Raw genomic sequence first — 18877 nt, forward strand, 5'->3', positions numbered from 1 at the left:
AAACAATTTCGGGAATAAATTTGTCATCTTGTAGTTTTTCTGATTTTTTTTCTACTTAAAAAGCGAACAAAAGTCCAATTCATATCAGAAAATAGATTTGTGGTAGGGTTATAAAGACTTATTTAAAAAAAAAAAATACTCGAGGGACATTCTACTCAATTCCCAGTAATGTTGCCAAAATGGAATCAAGGTCTGTTCGGTTCAAGGATGCTTAAATTTGGAATCAAAGGTTAATAGTAAAGGTAAGAAACCTTAGAAACAGCCATTTCTATTAGAAACTTGGCTAAAAACTCAAAAAACAGCAGATTTTTTGAACAGATGTTAGTAACAAGTGTGTAAGCTGATCCAAAAGGAGAATAAACTCTAAAGATTTAAAGAATGTGAAGTTAAAATGTTCTCATTTAAAATTAAGAAAAACCTGTAATTAATTTTTCACGGGTCGCTTCAAATTTTAAGTGCATGAGATAATTTTAGAGAATATTTTTATGCTCGAAACTGACTGTAAAATAAAAATCTTTCTTTAAAATTTCCTAAGAATGTGTATTAGAAATCCGTCAGATTATATAAAATAAATAAATCTAGAGATTTGTGGAGCATTTAATATTTACAAAATTTTCCTCTTATTTATTTTTAAATATTAAGCTGGGAATTTTTTTTTCTTCCTATCGCAGTAATCATTTATTCTGCTTATTTAAAAGAAACAGTGATAATTTAAGACTTAAGCTTTCAAGAATAGCTAAAATTCCATGTAGACAATAGAAGATTGTAATCTCATGGTGGTATACTATCTACTTTAAAATGCTTTTATAGTATAGAAGGCATTGCCAAAAATTCAACTTAAACAATATACATTTTATGGTTATTAGTGTTATAACTAAAATATATTTAAGTTATTTAATATAAAACAATTTTTGTATAGTAAATTTTGTTTCTTAAATATGCTTAATTATAGTAATTCATTAATATTTTATCATCCTCATAACAAATTGATACATGGATCTATGTATATATACTGTATTTATTTATATTAATTGCATATAAAAAAGTAAAATCTAAAACAATGTTTATACTGTGATTAGCTTCAGTCTTCAAACTTAACATTCACGAAATTTTCCTTACTAAATTTGAGTTTTTCTTGGGAATTTCATAGTAAAATTAATCTTTAATTACTGACCACTACGGAACTTTTGGCGTTTTGGATCTTAAATTGTACGATTTTTTATTGTAGGGGGCATTTAAAAAAATGTGGTTTATTGATGACATGTTACAAATTTGACAGCCTTTAAAGACAGCAAGTGATGAATGTGAAAAGCATCATAGGAAATTAATTACTATCAGCTTTTTAGCATGCTGTTTATTGCCTTCAGGTTTTAAACCTTCAGATTGGGAGTCATATTAAGCAGTATTCATTATATCACTAGAGCGTAGCGTGAGTGTATTGTACTGTACAGTACAAATAAAATGTTTGTTGCTTGAAAGTGCCACAGTGGTAAGTTTCGTTGTGGAAATGTCTTCCGCATGTCCTGAAATGTCACTATATCAAATGTTGGTTGTATTTGGACAGCTAAATATTCCTCTAGACAGCGTTGAATGTGATCACTCGCTGTTTGAGGAAATTTGAAAATGTCTTACGTAACTCTATAGTTTGTGGAATAGCTTAAATGTCATATACCGGAATTAATATTGTTTTCGTATTGAGAATACTTTTGAATTCGATTATTCAAAATTTTTCTTTAACATACGTCAATAAAAGCTTTCAAAAATCCATTGGAAATAGTATTTTTTTTATGTATTTTATTTTTTTACAATGATTAATATGTATCCTTTCATGAAATAATCGTGAGTTGAATCATGCATATATCCTGCCTTATTTCTCTTTCATTTTAAATAGTATCTACTACGACGATCGCTACAATTCTTGGTAATATGAATAAATTATGGTTATTTAAAATTCTATCTATCTTGTTACCTGTCTATTTTATATAAAATAGAGAAAACAAATAAGGGCTAAGCGGTTTTATTTTTATGTATATTTTCCGCTTTTCTAGAGAAAACAAATAAATTAAATACAAATATTTCTCAATCATAATTTATTATTTAATATTAAGTCATTTGAATATTTTTATGTATAAATATGGACATATTTCATGTTGATATAACAAGAAAGATTGGACTTCTGACTGCAACTTTTCATAATTTTCCTGTTTATGAACATGAATAACTTATTGAAATTTTTCTCAATTTTTAAATTAGTGGTGCAATATTTTAAATATAAATTTAATTAAAAATAAGTTTTGCTTTTCTTTTATTTTTAATCAATATTCATGAGAATATGAATCACTGATATGATATTAATTTTCAATCCAATTGATAGCCTATTAGTTATATATTTTATGATAAAGAATAATCCATGATAACTAAATTAAACGTTAATATTTATTATATTTACTCTTTTTTAAAGTAAAATTATAAAATACTAGCAGACCCCGCCACGTATCTATTATAAATTTAGAACACTTCCCCCGTGGGGGGGGGGAATTTTTCGAAAAATTTGTTGTTAGTGTACATTCTCTTGACGTACCCTATTAAAACGCAGTCAAAAACGCAAAAACCAGCATCTAAAATAGTATAAATAGAAGCAGAGTTCTTTACGGTAAGCCTTAATCTTAACCATCTCCCTTCAGTGGGGTTGAATTTCGACATGTATATTATATAAAAACACGTGCGTATTCGAATGCAGCGTTGTGTCAAAATTTCAAAGGAATCGGTAGGAACAAACGAACATTACATTTTTATTTATATAGATAGATAGAAGATGATCTGCTTTAGTTCATTTTCACAGAAAAGCATAATGCCTCACAGAAAAGCAAACTTAGGGCGTCGTACTCGTAGCGCCATCTGTTGGACATAAAAGCCTTAACCTAGATTATATATTTTAATTTATATGAATGTTTAACGGAATAATATACAGCCTATGTCCACCCTGAAGTTCCATTCTAAATATTAGTGAAAGAATTTTTGAAATCGGATGAGTAGTTTCGGAGATTACCTGCTGCATACAAACTTACATACATACAAACATTACCTCTATAATATTAGTATAGATTTTAAAGAAATGTCTGTCATTTAATTGTTATATGCTATTATTGAAGGAGTCAATACAATATTTATACACTATATATTGTAAGATTTTGGAGCCAGGACTCAAAAAATACATAATACAGGTTGAATCATATCTTCGTAATCCGACAATTTTGGAATCTGGCCATTATCGGTCTACAAAAAATCCAGAAACGAATTGCTTAACTTTTCTGGCAACATTTAAAACTGCGTATGTGTCGCCATCTGTTATGATATTTTATCATTAAAAACTTTTTAGATTTTTAATTATTATAAAATGGCAGAAAGCTTAATTATGAGAGTAGCGATGGGTTTTATACGAAATTATAAATGCTAATAAAAACTAAAATCTTCATCGTCATAAGTCTGACACTACTCGAGATATAACACCCGATCCCCTTTCCCCCTTCATTTCCCCACTCCATCGACATTAATCCACAGCATCAATCGCCTAATACACAAACCTCCCTGCAAAATTTCAGAAATTTTCGATAAAAAGCGCAGTTGTTAAGCTTTAAATAGAGTGAACAAAATCGCACGCACGCACACACAAACACACACACTAATATCCATACAGAAAGAAACTCCGATTTTTTTGCATTTCTCGACGTTTAATGGTCCCCGAATAAATAAAAAAAAAAAGGAAAATGTTGAGGCCATTTTTTGATCGATCGCCATATTTCTCTCTGTTATACAGTATATAGCAGCCGGAAAAGTAAAAATGCGGATTATAGAAAGTGACTTAAAGACCCTTGCGGAAACCATCTACTTAATTATATGCCTGTAAGCTTAAGGAAATAATATAACCTAACTATTAATGCTCCACGTAATATAAAACCCAAAATACTTATAGTTGCTATAGCTCAGATTATACCAGAAGTCACCAGTATCTCTAAGATAATCTGGATCATTTGCACATCAGATAGGCTGCGTGTATATCAGAGAGGAGTGCAGCAAAGTGGATCTACTGCGATGGAATGAATCTTTGAATGCGTTATTAACGACATTCTTCAGCTAATGTTTCAATGTAGCTTGCTTCTAGCAATTTGGCTTTTCCTTAATTAATTTTCTTTGAATTAAATAAACAGATACAACAGATCTAATAGCAGCAGATCTAACAATACAATATTTATACACTATATATTGTAAGATTTTGGAGCCAGGACTCAAAAAATACATAATACAGGTTGAATCATATCTTCGTAATCCGACAATCTTGGAATCTGGCCATTATCGGTCTACAAAAAATCCAGAAACGAATTGCTTAACTTTTCTGGCAACATTTAAAACTGCGTATGTGTCGCCATCTGTTATGATATTTTATTATTAAAAACTTTTTAGATTTTTAATTATTATAAAATGGCAGAAAGCTTAATTATGAGAGTAGCGATGGGGTTTATACGAAATTATAAATGCTAATAAAAACTAAAATCTTCATCGTCATAAGTCTGACACTACTCGAGATATGACATCCGATTCTCTTTTCCCCCTTCATTTCCCACTCCATCGACATTAATCCACAGCATCAATCACCTAATACACAAACCTCCCTGCAAAATTTCAGAAATTTTCGATAAAAAGCGCAGTTGTTAAGCTTTAAATAGAGTGAACAAACTCGCACGCACGCGCACACACACAAACACACAAACTATAATTAAATAAAATTTCCTAAACTGTACCTTAGTTTTCGATATTTTTAGTAAAAATAATGAAAATAAACGATCAAAAATTATTGTGACATCGTCACTATGTCGGGCTGGAATTTTTAATTTATTTAATTTAAAATATATTCTTTCGATTTCAAATTAGTAGTGTCTTGGCCCTGTACGTCATACTTTTCCTGATAACAACAGGGTCATACTGGTCATCCATTGTGAGGAAAAGATTTTAAATAGAAATCACGAGATTTCCGATCAGATTGGAAGTTCGTACAGGTAACCCCCGTATAACACGGTAGTTACGTTCCAAAAAATTGCCGTGTTATGCGAATCCGTGTTATACGAAACAAAGAACTAATACGAAAAGGAGGGTTAGGTTCCAAAAATTAAAAAACATGCTAGTATATTTTCATAATTAAGATAAATATCTTCATTAAAATTTTTTAAGTGATACATATTAATATAAATTAAACAATGTTTTCTTCGTCATCACTAAAAACACTATTAATTAACCGAGAGCGTTTTNTTAAATTTATTTACAAAAATAAATGAATGCTCTAAATGATTTTCAAATCAAACAAAATGAGGAGGAGTCAGTATTTGTCACTTAAGTATGGGGCAGTATATCAATGGTTAAACAAAACAAAGCTAAAAGAAATCCATGGTTTTTTCTGTTGAAGATTGTTTGAAAAAGCATAAAATATTTTTTGGTGTCAAAAGATTAAAAAATGTAGTAAAATTTGGCACAAAGCCAAATCTGGCATCATTGCATGCACTCCCTGATGTGCAAACTAGCTCATGTTTGCATGGGACTGCATCCATTTAAAGGGGTGGGCATCCTTAAACTTTAAACCTTATATTATGAATACAGTAGAATGATCTGTTAAAATCAGACATTTGTATTGCTCTACAATTGGAGGCTAAATCTGTCTTTGCTTACTAGGAAAATAAATCTATTCTATACAAACATTTATTACATTACCACATTTTATTGTTCACATTGAAAAGTGTAAAAAGCAACTATTATTGGAAATAGGATTATTTCTTCGAGTTTTGAAAATAATTTACAATTTGGTTTAATAAATTTTGGTAAAATTTTTTTGTTTGCTTGTTCATATGAAAATTAACATTATGACAATGGCATTTTCCAAGTGTAATGGTAAAATTTGCTTTTTCAGTGTTCATTTTAAGGTGAGTTAACTGTATTGCAAATGTAGAAAAAAGTATCCATGACAATTTATTATTCAGAAAACTTAATGTCAGATGGGAAAATCATGATTTTCAATCAAAAAGGTCAAAGAAAAGTGGATCATCACAAAGTGACTCATCAAAAAACTATCATCAACAAAAATATTCAAAATAAAAATCTATCAGAATGATAATGACAATGTTCTGAAATGAAGAAGATAAAAGCACTAATTTCTTGATACTTGAAAATCATCATCATACTGAAAAATATATCAACCTCCTATTTACAACAGTGAAAATATTACCACTGAAAAAAAATCAGAAAAAAGTCAAGAATTGTCTCATTTTACTTTCCCAGTTCTATTATATATAACAGAGAAAAAGTATGGCAAAATGACAGCCCCAGATTTTTACATTTTTTAACTCGGGATCTTGAAACATCAAGAAATGCAAAAAAATTGGGGTTTTTCTTCTTATGTATGGAAGTTAGTGTATGTGTGGAGAGGACACAATTTTGGTCATTCTCTTTGAAGCTTAACTCCATGCTTTTTGTCAAAAATTTCTGAAATTTTTCAGAAAGGTTTGTTTATTAGGGGAATTGATGCTATTAAATTTTGGTGATTAAAGGTCAAGGGGGTGCGGAGATAAAGGGGATCGTGTGTCATATCTCCAGTAGGATTGGACTTAATGGCAATTTTACTTGTTATTAGCATTTACTATTTTTAATAAAACTCATCCCTACACTCAAAATGAAGCTTTTTATCATTTTATAATAATTGAAAATATAAAAAGTTTTTAATAATAAAATATCTTAACAGATGGCGTCACAAACGTTTAATAGAGAGTCAACAATGAGTGGTCATACCGATAGCTGCAGCCATATCTTTTCCAAAGTCATTTAACTGTAATTTTCTTGATGTTTAGCATCATCCGTTAATCCCTTAATTGATGCTTTTAAATCGATTTTATTTTGATTTTATTTTACATTTATGGATATTACAAATGTTTATGATTTCACTCGATGGCTTATCCGTTTCTTTCATAAATTCTTTCAATTTGTTTTTAAGATCCACGACTGGTTTCACGTCATTTTCTGATTTCTTTGCATCTATTTCTGTATCATAAATGCGACCATATGCCGTCTGTAAGCATTTATCTTCGGATTTATGGTGCGTGACGTGGATTTTTCTCTGGAGAATTTATTTTCTGAAAACACCCACTCGTTCGTACATGCAATTTATAAAATCTTCTATTATTAACAACCGTAACTTTATTGGTCCTATCGCAGTTAAGAAATTTAATTGCAATTCTGCAGAAGGGATTTCTGAATCATCAAATGAGAGGCAACCGATTGGTTTTGTTGTATGATCTGAATCTCGGAATCTTAACTTTTCTCGGATTCTCTTCTGACTTTCTTTTAAGAAGCGAAATTTTGATAATAGGTAGTAAATTATACTACAATAATCATCTCTAATACACATCTAAATGGGAGATGTGTAAAAAAATTCAATCGTTTAATCTATAATCATCATATTTTCTCGTTAACTTAACGCAAGAATTTCACTTTTCAACAATTCAACAATAAAAAATTGTTATGTCATAAACCTCATTCGTACTATTGTTAACATTATAAATTTTTTTAAACTGCAAATTTTTAAAATTATTTGTAAAATGCTTTAAAAATATATTCCATAAATCCAAAAGAAATTATTTTTATCTTTAGATCTTAATCTATTTAATGTACTGTTTAAAATTTATTTAGTGAATAAATGAGAACTTTTTTTTGTAGAATAAAGCTAGTAAAATCAGTTTCTTATTTAAATTTACGAAATAATTTCAACGAATTTATTTTTTTCTATATAATGTGGGTGTACACTAGAAGTGGAGTGGAACTGGCCACTTACTGGTAGTGAGTTCGCACCTCACTAACGTGTTGGTCATGTGAGTTTTCCTGGTTTTTTCACGTGTCTAACACCTAAACGGGGCCATTTTTGCACAGAAAGTTCTTTGCGAGTCACTCCCTGTTTCAGATTGCCACGTGTTGCATTGCCTTATCTAATCAATCCAATCTATGGATTGATTAGATAAGACATTTATATATACAGTAGAGCGTCGATTATCCGAATCAATTGGGGACTGGGGTTATTCGGAAGATCGACGTTTCGGATAACCGATTGTGTACGAAAAAATATATTAATTTATCCCATCTTGACATTTTTCTCCGTTGCGTGTCGCTTCGCGTTGAATTTTCGTCGATGTTAAGCCTAACAAAGACTATTGTATCGTTAAAAATTATTTTTTTATTTTGTACAAACAAAATAAATATATTGAAAAATATAAAACAAATAAAAAAATTATACTTCAGAAGTTAATTTAGTATCAAAGACGTAAAATATTTCAGTAGCCCAAGACATAGCCAAAGATTGCAGCGCCACAGCACTGGCAAAAATTTAAATTTGCCGACTGGAATTCTTTCGGATAATTGACGTTTCGGATGATTGACTTTCGGATAATCGACGCTTTACTGTATATATATATATAAGTTGAATATATAGTAGTCTATATAAATGCATAAAAAGTCAATTCGTTGAAATTATTTGTTCCGTTTTCTGAAACTAATTAATAAGAACACGTTAACAGTAACAATAGAAGATAAATGAAATTAAGACATAAAAAAATTACATAAACAGTCTTAGTTGAGATTGTGATCTTGTGATTTTTTTTTATTTCGTTATTATTGCATGAAAATATCTAGCATACATAATAGCAAAAAAGCTCCTTTTGACAGAATCGTGCATACAAAGCACAAAAGACAGAAAGTTTTTGTTTCTAATAGGATAATTCAGGATAACACCATTTCAAACGTGGTGTTCTGAAACCTAAAAATATGTTTTTAATGTTTTTGAATTAGCGTCAAAACAAAATAATAATGATTTCTTTGTTTGTTATTTTCCTTTACAAACAAAACAAATTATCATATTCCCCTACACGGTATCTAAACTGAGAACACTTTCTCCTTTGGCTACCATATGACAATTATAAACAACTCATATTCAGACATCTTTTCATTTTAGATTACATCTGCAGATTAATCCTAAATAGGTGACAAGCAAATTGGCGTAGAGTCGAAACGAATATTAAAACTCGATGGGAATTTTATCGTGCTTACTAACGCACCAAACTTTCAATATTTATTAAAATCAAATGTAATAACATAAGAACATTGAAATTACCGCGAAGATAACACGTTCCTGATGTAAAATGAACAAGATGATTGAACTTCGAGATGTGTTCACTCGAGCAAAACAACCTGTCAGAAGTGGGGTTCGAACCCACGCCCTCATACGAGGACCAGAGCTTAAATCTGGCGCCTTAGACCGCTCGGCCATTCTGACACGACGGAATGCTCAGTTTCGAAACGCTTCTTTATCAATTCAAAAAGCAATCGTTACCGATTTCGTCATTCTCATCTTCGATCGAATATTTTAAACCCCTGCGGAGATGCGAAATCGTTAAGTAGAGGAACAACGCCTAGCGAGCGAGTGAGCACGCGTGATAAGTGTTATCGTGTTTCCTGCGTGATTACGCATCAAATTTTTAAAGCTTGATTGCAGTGATGTTTCATAAGTTTAAAAAAGAATTTATGCAGTGGCCGGAGCTAATCACACGTGTGAGCTGGTAAACAGAGCATAATGATCCGGTATTCTCGTGCAAGTCTAATTGCGTCTATATTTTTGACGTGCGTGGTATGGCTATCTAGGATAAGAAGCACTCGCTTTTCTCGTGCATTTTTCCAGTACATATTATAACTATTCCGGCCCGAGCAAACTCAGCGCCCTAGGCAAATGACTTTGATGTCGCCCCATTTTAAAAAAAATCGCAACAATATAAAGGGTTTTATATTGTTATATTGTTTTTATTCAATATGCAGCACGCAATATCGCGATCGTGAGACTACGGCGCTACTTTCAAAATGACGACTCGCGGGTCAATACGTGAGAAAGGATTGTGATCAAAAAAACATTTATTTTTTCATTATTTATTGTAATTTATGCATGTACTTTCGCCATGTCGCCTACCCCCGAATTCAAGCGCCCTAGGCCATCGCCTAGTTCGCCTATATGAACTGTCTAAACTGAGAAAGTGTTCTCAGTTTAGATACCGTGTAGGGGAATAGGCCCTGTCTATAATGTATAAAATATAGCCTATAACTTATACAGGTTTATATCGTATATGTTACTTATGTTTGCAATTGCATAATTATTTTTTTAAGTTTCATGCAATCAAATAATTAAAATATATAAATAAATAAATATATAGTCTATATATTTATAGAATATTAAATGTATTCTACTGTGAGGTGTATTTATAAAACAACTTAATTCCCTCAACAATGTACATCATACTTATATAGTATTATTATTATTATTTATTAAACTAAAATAATAATTTATTATAAGTGGTTTATGAACAACTGTTCTAAAAGACATAAATGCCAACGCGTTGTGCCCATTTTTAAAGTGCGACCACACGAAATACGCGTTGTAGATAGATCTGAGAAGTCAAAACGCGTTGTGGTAGGTTTTTTTCGCTCAATGTGCATTTCCGGTCTTTGATTCTAACAGCCAGGAAAGTAAGAAGAATAATGTAAATCAACTAAAGAATGATAATCAAATTTTAAATATAATTTTACTTAATCTTTAACTATTATTGAACAACATTTTAAACTAAACATTTTTTTTAATACGCTATTAATATTTTTGTATTCGAAAAGGGTTTGTTTGATTAAAAAGAGCAATTTTTCATCCTTACTGCCGATCGGTATTTGTATATAGTATGAAGTATACGGAATCTATTAGTATTATACTTATTTTTTATTATAAAAATGTATGTTTATTTATTCGAATTACGCGTTAGCAAACTGTTACTTAATTTGGTAAATGTTCACTTAAAAAAATTAATTTGTAATTTTATTTTTATGTGATAATTTATATAGTAAAGTGTTTCATGAGTTTAATAAAATATATAATAAAATTACTCTAGAATTTTATTATGTATCCATTAAATGACATTTATTTCTTTTAAGTTCTGCTTCGTTTCCCATTTTCGTAGTTACACCATATTTTAAAATTGCAATTTTTCTGTTTAAAAAAATTTATTCGAATTAGAAAGAAGTAAATTTTAATCAAGTTTATATTATATTAAGTTATATATATATTTAAGTGTAAATTATAAAATGCCATCTGTTGAGGAGAAGATTGAAAAGATCCCTTCTTCTTCTCCACACAATATATTCAGCTAACAAATTATACTTAATATATATATTTATATTTAAAAATTAAACATAGAAAAATAACAGTTGATTAAGTTAATTTAATTAAATATTAAATTAATCTCAGAATGGTCGAATCTTCCTTTACAGATATATGATGTGTGATAAATTATACCTTTAACTATTTCAAACAAGCAGAGAAATGAAACATTTTATCTTAAATCTTTCTTATTTTGTTGTAATGAAAAAAAAATGATAATATAGTGTATTTAAAGGAGGCATTTTTTTCTGTTTAAATTAATTTTCCCGATCAGTCGACCTCTAAAACTGGATTAAACATTCATTGACTTCTAGGGGAATTCACATTATATAAATGATAGAAATGTCTCCTTATTCTTTCTTATTTTACCTAAAAACATACAACCAAACTGTTTTATTTAGGAAATTATTAAATTATATATTTTTAACTTAAAATATTAAGTTTAAATACTACTTTTGAACAAAACTTTTATTTATTAACAATACATGGAAGGTAGCCATTATTTTTATAATTTTATGCTTTAAGTGTTTACTACAATAGCCTTGAGTGCTACTATATTACTTTAGGTTTTAATGTAAAAATAACTTCTGATATATTCTAACTAAATGCTTTTATTATTCATAATATTATATATAACCTATATAGAGTATACTCACTTATTAACATTCATAATTTAAACTCTTTAACTTGGGAAAAAATAAGTTCTCCTGAAATAAAAATAATGTAAATAAATATTTTATATTCTGATATAAAATTAATTAAGGAAAACAAATATTAATAAATAAATAAAACAATTTTTAAGTTTAAAATTTACATACTCTTGCGGAGGATCTGTGCAGAGCAATTTGCACGCCCAATGGCAAACTTTAGGAATGGGACAATATGTTCTACAGGCCCAACTGCAAAGACCACTTTCTACTTCCAAAACAGTAAAAGCTAATACGATAAATAAACTCAAAATTAAGAGTTTCATGTCTGAAAGTAAAGAAGTAATAATAATAAGATTAATTTTAATTTTGATAATTAAAACAGAATTACAGTACTTACTTGCAATGTTTTTCGACGTTGGCCCGAAAGAAATGATTCCGAATTATGTTTAAATTTATAAGCAAATTCTTATATTATTAATAGATAATATGCTGATAGCAATAAATTTCTCGTGAGAAACAGCATTATGGTTAGATAATATCACAAATATATTAAATTTTATCAGATATTTTTATTACAGTTAAAATAATTAATAGTTATATCTACATTTTATATAAACATACTTTCATAACCATGTATTTTCTTAATGAAAACTCCCCAAAATAAAAGTCTTCAAATTTTTTTATTGACGATTTTTATAAATATTTTAAAATTTCGAAGACGTTCGTGTTAAAACGATACAATAATTTAATTAGCCACGTAATTTTGAAGCATTGAACGTAACAAATTTCATTTATCTATATTTAAAAAAGAAGGGAAACAATTACTTGCATCAAAATAAACAAATATTTTAGAATAAAATTACATAATTTTAAATTATGAATGAAGACTGATATCTGTTTTACATTTCCAATAATAACTAAGTTTAAGAGTGCAGTGAATTTATTTATTTAAGCATAACTAAGACCTGCGAGTAACGAGAAAGAACCAAGCTAAACATAAATATGGGGCTTGATCCTTATTGAAATCCACAAATTCAATAAAACAATTAAAAACAGATTTTTTTCACCAGTTATAAAGCGAATCTTTATCACATTTTTTACGCAAATGGCTAAACTTTAGAATTTCTTTGTGTTTGGTACCAAACGACGGTGCTAAAACCTTTCTATATGTGTGTATATAAATTGCAAAGGCTGTATTAAAATTACATAAGATTTGTGTATAAACGACCTATAGGTATATACTCTATATCTTACATAAAGATACGTACGTACGATTTACATAAGCACGCGTAAGAAGTATGAGGTATATGAGAATCACCTCATACGTTTGTATGAGGTGATGTGTTCACGTTTGTATGTGTTTAGTTTAAATTACTTCGGGTTAGAATGCAATAATTTTTTAAATAGTTACTTTTATAGCAGTCTATATAAACACAAATCATATTTTGCGGGTTTGCGCCTAACTAACAGGCAGGCAACGTGGACTTTTCTGGGTTTTCTTCACGTTAGTAACACCTAAATAGGAACCAATTTCCTATAAAAGGCTCTCCGGGAGGCATTCTCCCTCTGCAGATCGGCCACGTGTCGCGTTGCCGTATAAGAATACAATGAAACCATTCTAAGTAAACGTAACTGTATTATTAATATAATAAATGAAATATATTCAGTAGAGTGTGGCTCTTACGACCGAATTGGATCATGGAAATTTGTCGTAAAGCGAGTCGTACTATTCCAATAAGGTCAATATTATAATCGAGCTTATGTTCCCGAAAAAAATATATAAAAGAACAAAAACATGATAAAAAATTATGACACTTGAATACACATTTCAAAGTCATAATTGACGTATAGTCCCTATTAGTCGTAAAGTAGAGGTTGTTGTCATAAAAATTTGGTTTATTGTCTACAAGCGGTGTTCAGTAATTACTGTATGCATCCAATTTAATCGAGTCACTTTTTCTTTCTCTGCGAAAAGAAAAATTATAATAATTATTATAAACACAAATTTAATATTTTTATTTATACAGTGTACATATGTATGATGTAAACTCATTTATCTGTTTCTTTGGAATCCATCAAAAGTTTAGCAGTTACACGACTACAAATTTTTAAAATATTAAAAAGTAATTTAAAGATAAGTATTCAATCTTTGTATGAAATTTTTCTGTAAGGCAATTGATAACAAATAACCATATGTTGACGATTTTTACTAGAGTATTCAATAAAATGGTAACTATTTCAATTGTTTTTTTACATTGATATGGAACAAAATTTGGTCCACGTACTCTTAGTTTATTAATTAAATGTATGTCGGTTGACAATATAAAGTAAGATGGCATTAACAATTTTTATAATTAAGATCTTCAACAGAGTATTCCTCGATCCTTTGTACAGATCGCAATGATCAACGGACCAAGAAAATTTTATTAATTTATCTATAAATGAGTAAACCTATGTATTTTCTACTATTTGAATATGATCAGTGACAAGCATTTGGCTTTTTAAATATATTTTTTAAATTATAATAGACTATACAATATTAAAAATGAATGATTTTTGGTCTCAATAAAATATTCTCGAGCATCTTGGACACTTGGAAAAATGATAAAACGAAGAAACTTTATTTAAAAAAAACGTGTAAAGATATACAGAAAACAATGAAAACAGGGACTCGAATTAGAAATAGAAAGAAGAGGAGAAACAGTGATTATTTGGATATCTGTTAAGGATAGAGAAATGATTAAAGTATGTCTTTAATCCATCGAAAATCACAAGAACTTGTCAGCTTAAGCTATTAGCAGCCAATATTCTGTTTAGATGAGAATATAAATTTGAAGAGGGAATTAAAAATAGAAATAAATAATAATTATAAATCGAATATCAAATAAAATTTGGAAAATACAAGAATACGCGAGAATAAAACAAATTGATGAAGAGTAGTAATAGACCCGAAATGTAGTGTACAGTACATATTGGTTTAATAAAAAATCTTTCAGTAATCTTTCCAACTAAAAAACTATGGTTTGATAGTTCATAAGTAGCCATTAAAAATATTAAAAGAAATAAATAAATATAAAAAGTTTATTAAATTGATGAGATATTGATATACATAAACTAAATGTTTTATTATAGATTTTTAGAAAGTTTCTTCTTGGGAAAATTCTTAATTTCTCCAACTGCAAGATAAATTATCTTACTTTTAGAATATTCGCACTTGACAAATTCCGTCATAAATAATATCAAAACTAGATAAAAATATAATAAAATACGTATAAAAGATCGTCATCACTTACAATAACGCTCCTCTCATCTTCCAAGAAATTACATTAAAAGTAATTAATTGTATACTTTCGCTTAATCATATTTGATATTTCGATTTTAATGTTATGTTTTAATTACAGGAAAGAATGATGCGATCGACTGCATTTGCTTTACTTTTGATTGTATTATTCGGAATATTTTTTGAAGCAGATGCCGGTTTGTGTAGTTGGATTTGCAAGAAAGTTTGCACTTCAGAAAAATATTGTCGGTTTGTTTGCAAAGTCCTCTGCACTGATCCAGATTCTACGTAAGTAACATTATTAGAATTTAGTCTAATAATAGAATATTGTAACATTGATTTATTTTTGACATTTGCAGGACGACTTTTACTTTTCCCTCTCATTGAAGACTAACAAGAACTATCGTAACATGAACTAATAAAGTATTTTTAAAATCTTTAATTTGTTTATTATTTTAGTTTTGCTAATAATTTGTATTCGTAACGATAAAATATTCTAACATAGAATTATGACAATTAATGTAGCAGTACTGTAACTTGATTTTTGACATGAGCCGATAATATACAAATACAGTAGAGCGTCGATTTTCCGAATCAATTGGGGACTGGGGTTGTCCGGATAACTGATATTTCGGATAACTGGTTTACGTACGAAAAAATAGTTTAACGTATCCGATGTCGAAATTTTTCTCCGTTGCGTGTCGCTTCACGTTTAATTTTCGTCGATGTTAAGCCTAACAAAGACTATTGTATCGTTAAAAATTATTTTTTTATTTTGTACAAACAAAATAAATATATTGAAAAATATAAAAATAATAAAAAAAATTATACTTCAGATGTTAATTTAGTATCAAAAACGTAAAATATTTGAGTAGCCCAAGACATAGCCAAAGATTGAAGCGCCACAGCACTGGCGAAAATTTAAATTTGCCGACTGGAATTCTTTCGGATGATTGACGTTTCGGATGATTGACTTTCGGAAAATCGACTCTCTACTGTAATTTTAATTTCGCATCACAACGGGCTGGCAGCGTAGAGATTTCAGGGTTTTATTTTTGTATCTAAACACCTGAATAGACGTTTTCCATAGACAATCCTTAAGAGAGAGACACGTCTTCCTTGACATATCTCCTACGTGTTGCGTTTCTTTATCCTATCAATCCTATATTCCTGTAGACACTAATCCTCGTTTTAAGCCCATCCGAGAGTAATAATATGAGCGACTGGATAGTGAGAGAAATGAACCGGCACATCATCCATTTCTCTTTTTGGTTATTTTTTTTATCTAATATAAAAATTCAACGGCTTTTCCTGAATTTCTTTCGTTAAGTCTGTAGAAAATAATATGTAATTCTGTAAATTTATTCATATTAACGTGGGTGCCTTCAAGATATCATATTCTTGCAAGATGGTCCACCAACCCACGTCACTCGCTCTGTTTGACGTGTGTTAAGGCGAGCTTTCACAGATGAATGGGTGATCAGATGTTACTTCCAGTGCCGTAACTAGGCAGGTGCAACAGGTGCACTTGCACAGGGCCCACTTGGAAGGGATCCCAAAATGCATGTATTTGTTTTATTATTTTCCCAAACCTAATTAATTAAGAGGCCTAAATGCAAATTCTTGCACAGGGTTAGTTACGGCACTGGTTACTTTCAACAACTGTCGTCCCTCGTTCACCCGATCTCACCCCATGTGAGTTCTAGTTACGGGGTTTCTTGAAGGACCAAGTCTATCGTGAAAGATGTGTAAACAAAATCATTTCTTCCGTGTTCCTAGCGATAAGATTGAAGCGTGGATGTAGTGCATTCTACGAGACAAGATGCTAAACAAGTAAATGTTACGTTTGTGACGTACATTTTACAAGTAGATTTATTTTAAAAACCTACTCCCGTGTTATAAATGGAGAGAAAGTAGAAATTCCACGATATCACAAGGCATAAATGCCAGATGCGTATCCATTAAAGCGGCCAAGTGGTTCCGTTCTCTGAACACTAGGAGTTTAACTAGAAATAAAGAGCCAGCTAGGAAGAGCTCTCGAAAACACAAAACCAGTTGCTTGTCTAATCTTAAAGGAAGGTGGAACAGATAGATAGATAGATAGAAAAGCTTTATTTGTATCTTATAGCTTCAAACAGCAACATTAAACTATCATCACATTGAAGACAAGCTATGTAGAATAATTGCACTGTAGCTATTAACTATGTCTTTTTATTAGGATGTAAGCATTTTTTATTGTATACATAATCATGGTTTTGTTGAGCAGTAAATATAAAAAATCTTAACTATCTCTGTGTGGCCCATCTTCCCTTATAATCACTTTAAGATTAGTTGTCTAATATTTTCTTTATTAAAGTGGGTGAACAAATCTGCTCCTCCCTCACACAGATTAACATCCATACATACAGAAAGAAACCCTATTTTTTGTATTTCTCGACGTTTCAAAGTCCCTAAGTCAAAAATGTAAAAATATTGTGCGATCATCGCCATACTTCTTTAGAATAAAAAAAAACTAACAAATGAAAATCATGTAATACTTTCCCGGCACTTTTATGTGTACGGTCGTACTTGATGACGATTATACTCGTTATTAGCAATTATAATTTTTTTATAAAACCCATTCGTACTCTTAAAATTAAGCTTTTTCTCATTTTATAATAATTAAAAATATAAAAAATTTAATAATAAAATATCATAACAGATGACGCCACACACGGAGTTTTAAATGTTGTATATTAAGTTAAGCGACTCTTTGCTGAATATAGCAAAGAGTCGCTTAACTTAATATACACTAATATCCTGGGCATTCCATACAGACTGGACTTACAACGACCTCATCGACAAATACAAAGAACTCACATCTGCTTCCAACAAAACAACCGCAATCCAGGACAACAAAGACCTAACCCAACGTGGTGGAATAAAGAGTGCCGACAAAAATTAGCAAGAAAAAAAAAGTAAAAAAGACAAGCATACCACCGCTTCTACAGACATACAAACCACGAAAACTGGATACATGCCAAAGAAGCGACAATAGAACTACAATACACCATAATTACAATGACCATACGTCCTTTATTTAAGAGGACAGTCCTTTATTTCACTGCTCTCTCCTTTAGCTTTATTTATTTTATAAAATAGGCATTTTGTCCTTTATTTTGTAAAGTTGAAGCAAAGTTTAAAAAAAAATTTTTAATAATATATTGAACAAGTTAGTTTTGTGTACGCCATCACGATCTGTGTTGCATTGCTACATAGAGCGCAGTAGTGCAGTGTGTCTCCAACCAAACGGCCCACTGACAGTACCAGGGGGTGGACCAGTGTTGCCGCAATGAAATTTCAAAACGTACTGAAGCGCCTTCAAAAAATGTACTATTTTCCTTCAAAATGTACTAGTTCTATAAATACTTTGTTTACGTGCCTATATATATATATAGGCACGTAATATATATATATTTTATTGTCAAATAATTTAATTTAAAATTTTATTTTTGGAATTTTTTGAAAGCTATTTATAAATGTCTACACATCTATTAATTATTATAAAATGATTACATTGACAACATTTATTAATAATACTATTGAATTTCATCTTAATTTTATAACCAATCGTGCTTTAAAAAAATAATTATAAATTTGTTATATTATATTATTTTTTTCTTTATTATA

General features: G+C 29.8%; 2 long non-coding RNA genes and 1 other non-coding gene across 3 annotated transcripts; 1 reads left to right on the top strand and 2 right to left on the bottom strand.

Annotated features, from left to right (window-relative positions):
- Window positions 1-9277: 9277 nt before the first annotated feature.
- Trnal-uaa lies at window positions 9278-9361 on the bottom strand. The gene has a single exon. It is a non-coding gene; the product is annotated as a tRNA-Leu (tRNA).
- A 1958-nt stretch (window positions 9362-11319) lies between these two features.
- Window positions 11320-11971, bottom strand: LOC111622271. Its single transcript, XR_002756233.1, has 2 exons — window positions 11935-11971; window positions 11320-11647 (listed from the first exon to the last, which is right to left on the bottom strand). It is a non-coding gene; the product is annotated as an uncharacterized LOC111622271 (long non-coding RNA).
- A 3207-nt stretch (window positions 11972-15178) lies between these two features.
- On the top strand, window positions 15179-15650 carry LOC111622272. The gene is made up of 3 exons (XR_002756234.1): window positions 15179-15260; window positions 15330-15496; window positions 15568-15650. It is a non-coding gene; the product is annotated as an uncharacterized LOC111622272 (long non-coding RNA).
- The last annotated feature ends 3227 nt before the right edge of the window (window positions 15651-18877 follow it).

Source organism: Centruroides sculpturatus, unplaced genomic scaffold (assembly GCF_000671375.1).
Source record: "Centruroides sculpturatus isolate CEXI.00-Female unplaced genomic scaffold, Cexi_2.0 scaffold337, whole genome shotgun sequence".
NCBI classification, from domain to species: Eukaryota; Metazoa; Arthropoda; class Arachnida; order Scorpiones; family Buthidae; genus Centruroides; species Centruroides sculpturatus.